The sequence below is a fragment of the Panthera onca genome, chromosome B2, assembly GCF_046562875.1.
Source record: "Panthera onca isolate mPanOnc1 chromosome B2, mPanOnc1 haplotype 2, whole genome shotgun sequence".
In the NCBI taxonomy this organism is placed as follows: domain Eukaryota; kingdom Metazoa; phylum Chordata; class Mammalia; order Carnivora; family Felidae; genus Panthera; species Panthera onca.
This window is the reverse complement of record NC_138343.1, coordinates 123840361-123846360: the sequence shown is the minus strand read 5'-3', so window position 1 is coordinate 123846360 and position 6000 is coordinate 123840361.

Below are 6000 nucleotides of genomic sequence, written 5' to 3'. Positions count from 1 at the left end.
CTCATGCCTCTCCAAATTTCCTAACTGATCTCATGGCCCTCAGTGCCTACATTACCCATTCTTCCACCCACTATTGCCAGGAAAATCTTAACATGCACGTCTAACAATCTCCTTTCCTCAAGGTTGTTTTTCAAGGCCCTCTATAGTGAGGTCCCAGCCTCTCTCACCATCACTCATTAATCCACCTATGTACGCCTTAGGGGCTAGGCCAGTGGTTCTCAACTGTGATGCACGAGAGAATCACGTTAGCAGCTTTCAAAAAAGCACTGATTCCTTGGCCCAATTAACCAGCATCTCTAGGCGCGGGGTCCAGGAACTGGATGTCTTTTAAAGTTTTTCAGGTGACAATAATGTCCTGTCTAGACCGAGAACCCACTGCCCTAGGGTGATTCTCAAACAGGAGTGTCCATCAGAAGCACACAGAAGGTTGGTTAAAACGCAGGTTACTGGGTCCTACCCTACCCGAAGCGTTTCAGATTCAGTAGGACTGGAGTAAGACCTGAGAATTTTGCTTTGTTTTTAATTTGAGATATATTTCACAAACAAGAGTAATCCTTGGAAAGTACACAATTCAGTGGTTTTTGGTATATTCACAAGGTTTCACAATCATTACTACTACTCCTAGAACACTGTCATCACCCTAAAACAAACCCATTAGGATCCACTTCTCATTGCCCCTTCACCCCAATATCTAGAAGCCATAAATATAATTTCTGTCTCTGTGAATTTGCCTATTGTGAATATTTCACAGAAATGGAATCATAATATGTGGTCCTTTGTGACTGGCTTCTTTCACTTAACACAATATTTTCAAGATTCATCCATGTTGTAATATGTTTCAGTATTTCATTCTGTTTTATGTCAGAATAATATTTCACTGCATGGAAACATTATTTTATGTATCCATGTCCAAATGATGGACATTTGGTTTCTTTCTTTCTTTCTTTTAACTATTATGAATAATGATGCTATAAATATTTATGTACAAGTTTTTGTGTTTTTAATTATTTTGGACTACATATCTAGGTGTGGAATTGTTGGGTCATATGGTGACTCAATAATTGAGGATTTGCATTTCTAACCATTCCCAGGTGAGGCTGAGGTTGATGGTCTAGGAACCACATTCCAAAAACCACTGCTCTACCCAAACTGGACTACTAAGTGTTCCCTCAAATACCTGGAATCCTTGACATCTGTGCTTTGTTGGTCACTTGGTCTGAAGTCCTTTCCTCTCATCTTTACCTTGTGAAATCCTACTCATCCTTTAAGACACATCCCCGGGCCGCCTTTGCCATAGACTCTACACAACTTTGTCTGTGTATGTGTTTTTCTTGTTCCTCTGATTGAGAGCTCTTTATGGGCATTGAGTGCGTTTGAATCATCTTTGTATGAAAGCCCTGAAGCCCGGCACAATACTCATACATTGTTGGCCCTCATTAGTATGTGTTCAGTGGAACAGAAGTTCCAGGTCTTCTGAAGGGGTAGTCCAGAGACACGACCCTAATAGGTGGGGCTTTATGTTTCTCCTTCTTCCAAACATCTGATAAATCCCAATAATTCAGGACTCCTTAAGACCTTTCACAAGCTCCTGCCCAGCTGACCTCATGATCAGAAGACTGAACTATAAAGATCCTTTTAAGTTATATTGTCTGAAGATTATTTTTTATAGTCACTCCTCAGACATTAAAAGAATTGTAATTCTAGAAGCCAAGGTCTGTATGGAATGCTGGGATATGACTGGGGCAGTAAAATTTGCCTGTTGATAGGTTATTTCAGATGTAGAGTAGCACATCTATTTGTGCAGTTTTTCATGTAACTTCCATAGGTGTGCCGTGGAAAATTGCAATAGAGCATTTTCCATTTTCCTAGCCATGCTGAGAAATAGTCAAAACATTGCACAAGCCCTCTATTAGCGAACTTATATTTAAGGGTTAGTCATGCTACCGAAGGCTGTGATGGGGGCTAATAAGATAGTGTATAAAAAGGACCTGATCCACTTTCAATACCCAATATGTGGATCTGCGATTAGTAGTAGTCGTATTACCCATTTCCTCAACTCTTATTGCTAGTAGAAGATTTGGTTTATAATTTGCCCAGAAAACGAAACCATCAACTAGAATTCTGTCTTGTCTTGTCCCACGTGTGTCCGCACCTGCACTCAGACCTTTCATTCTCTTGCCGAAGGTGAGCTCTTCACTCCTCTGCCCCAGAGCCCCACCCCTTCCACTTACTTACCCAGGAACTTGGCTCCAATAATCGTCCATTTCTGACTCTCCTGGCAGGGGAATCAAGCTAGGCTTAAGCATTTCTTTCCCTTCCCCCATACGGAAACTAAGAAGGATCTCACCACAGTTTGAATTCTTCTGAAGTATCTCATCTCAAAATTTTGCTAGCGTAAGGGAGGGATTGTGATATTGTATCTCACTGAATCCGCCCAGAGAGGAATCCTAAAAATTATGAAAGGGTTAACAATATGTTGTATTCCCTTTTAGAAGTCTGTCCTTTGGGAATGTTCGTCATGTGAAGTGTGTGAATATGGGCCAACAGACGTTGGCCTGGGGAACCCCAGGGGAGTTTTGACTTGAAAGGCCCACACCTGATCATTGCTACCCTTGTTCCCCTCTTCCAAACCACACTTTTGAGCATAGCTTTCAATTTCTTCTTATATAATTCCCACTTTCTTTCTCCAGTCCTGTATAAGACAGTGTCATACATGTCCCTATAGTCAGGTGTGGAATGGCTGCAAAGACCTAAGCTAGAGCGTATGTTGGAAGAGTGGTTGGTTCTCTTCTAGTCTCGCAGAAAGAGCAGAGGCAGAGGAGACTGTGTCAAGGAGCTCATGAAGGGCCTTACAAAGGACTTGGGAGCAATGGGGAAGATCCCAGAAGACAGAGGAGCAGTTCTATGTGGACACTCAGGTGGAATCTGAGAGTTAAACTTTCTCCCATATGGGTTCCAATAATTCCTGACTCTACACCATTGGGTAGAGTGTGTTTCTCTCCTACCTGTGAATGCTAGCTTACTGGATGAATAAGCTCACACTTACTGCCTGACCCTCAGCTCACTGCCATCGTGATTCTCTCACTAAGCCCTCTCATCTAAGGCACCGGTAACTTCTGTGTTACAAACCTAATAAGCAGGTTTCTGTTCGTATCTTTCTCACCATCTCTGAGGCATTTGCACTGTTGATATGTCCTCCTATTAGAACTAATCTGCTCATGGGGGGCCTGGGTGGCTCAGTCGATTGAGCATCTGACTTTGGCTCAGGTCATGACCTTGTGGTTCGTGAGTTTGAGCCCCACGTCGGACTCTGTGCTGACAGCTCAGAGCCTGGAGCCTGCTTTGGATTCTGTGTCTCCCTCTCTCTCTCTCTCTGCCCATCCTTTGCTCATGCTCTGTCTCTCTGTCTCTCTCTCTCTGTCTCAAGAAATAGATAAACTTAAAAAGAAAATTGAAGTAATCTGCTCTTTGGCATCCATGATAGATTACTCTCCTGTTCTCCTCTTACTTGGATCACTCCTGCTTTGTCTTCTTCCTGGATGGAAACCTCTTCCTCTGACCTCCCCTTAGAGCTCTGTTCTCAGCATTCCTCTCATTAGAAAAGACATAGATCTGCATATTATTGGCAACATTTATTATTCCTAAATCGATGCTAACCTATCATAATCTTAAGTAATGATCTCTTTCCACAGCTGCATATTGGATACCCAGACCTGGATGTCTTTAAACTCAACATTCCTTATTCCAGAATTCTTTATTTTGGTGAATGGCACTGTCACCCTTTCAATGACCTGAGCAGAAGCTTGAAGCATAATTTAAAATTTCTCACCCGGCCTTCTCCTTAAATCTTCTTTCGTTGACATCCTATATTCAACCATATCTATTTCATCCTTCTATATACCTCTCACATTTATGTTCTATCACCACCATGAGGGCGAATATTGGATAATCATTATGGGCAAGTATTGTATTGCATATCTTCTGGTCTCTAGTGCATAGAATACTGGCACAATTTTAATATATTCCATAGAATATATGAAAGAATTAATAAGTGAATAAATAATGCAATAGATAAGTAAATGGATCCACACCATTCAAGTTCAGCCCTTGTGATTTCAAAAAACAGAAACCTTCACAACATGGTCAAAGTACAAAGGAAGGTGGGGCAGGAGCTTTATTATTATAGAGAAACACATGGAACATAGGGAGAGGCACCAAAATAAAAAATAAGAAGCAGATCAGCCAGCATCTGTTAAGACAGCAATGCTTATGAACTTCAACAGCTGGGGTGTCTGAACCTTCACTCTGATTCCCTTCTGTTGATGTGAGTTGGCTATTTTCTGGGGTTTTCTCTGTTTACTTCTCACTACAACTCACTTCTCACCTGTACTCCGCGTACCCTTTTCCTATGTCATTGAATCTGCCCGTTCATAGCGACTGCTTTCTCATGACTTATCATGACCACAGGCTTACCTCTTGGCTTTAGCTGTATATCCCTTCAACTTTAGCCCCTGCTGCTAACTGCCTCGTTCTCTCTGTCCTTCCCAATTCAAGTCCCTTAGGGAAAGAACCTGATGGGCCTCATCAGTTTTAAAATGCCAGCCCACGGATTAACTGCCCTTGAGTAGAAGCCTAACCCAGTCTACCATCGCCCAATTGTTTCCACTTGTTGGTAATGAAGAGTCTCATGAGACAAACCCTGGCTCTCCAGGGTTGCATTTTGTGGGAGCAGTGGTCAGAGTAGACCCTGGGACTAGTGTGACCACAAACATGTGATCACATTGTTCCTGAGGATGGAAAATATCTAGGAATTCTTGCCTCCAAGGAGGTTGGGAGGGGAGTTCACCCAATGTGGCAGGTAAAGCTGGAGCTAAAGTCCGCATAGGCAAAATTCACTTAGGAGCACTGAAAGTGCAAAAGACAGTATGGGATTCCAGAGAACCAAGAAATCTTGGGGGACCACAAGTAGGTTATTGATGGAGGAGAGTCAGGTCCAGAGGATTTCCTATTGTAGGAAATCCACTGTTTTCCAAGTCTGGGTCACCCAACACGAAGACACAGAAACCAAGTGAACAATAAATATCAACTCACTGATTTCTCTGCCTCTAGTCTGGCCCCCTCCAGATGTCATTCTTACATTTTAAGTACCATTTCCCCCTGATTATAAAATTTATTTAGAAAATGAGGAAAATAAAAACTATAAGAGAGGAAAATGAAAATCAGTCTTATCTTTACTAGCTAGCAAGAACTGTAATTATTATTCCATAATGTCTTTTTCTAGTGTTTTCCTCTATTTTTGCCTAAAAGATGGATTTTTGTGGGATATAGTTTTATATTGTACATTTTCTTTAGTTATTATGCCACTAGTATAATAATACATTGCCTAAAAATACAGTTGCAAAAATATTCCATTGCAGGCCAGTGTTATAATTTATTTTACCATGTCTTATTGGTGACATTTAGGCTGTTTCTGATTTTTCCCTATTATAAATAAAGGAGTTGAATAAAAAAAATTCCTAGAAGTAATACCCTGCATTAAAGGGCAATATTATCTTTCTAACACACAAATTTAACCATGTACCTTCTCATCTAAAATCCTTCAAAAGTTAACTTTTATCTTTAGGATAAATTTCTAATTCTTTTAGCTACCACAGCGGATGCTTCCTGGTCTGGCATTTGCTGGCTTCTCCAGCGTCAGCTCCTCCAAGCCCTCAGATGGACCCCCGTGTTCCTGTCACCTTCTCCAGTGGCATGTGCCCAAACCAGCCAGGCTCTTTGGACCCTGGAGGTGTCTGATCACACGGGCCTTCTGCTTAGAACCCCTTTCTTCCCCATGCCTCCCCCATCACTCATTTGCGGCATCCTCTAAGATTTGGCTCCATTGTTAATCATTCTAGGGAGCGTCCCCATCTTCCACGCGGGTAGGTACCCGTATCTGCGTGCAGTTTGGATTGCGTTCAGCTGCCGGTCAGAGAAAACCTGACTTATAAGCCTGTATAC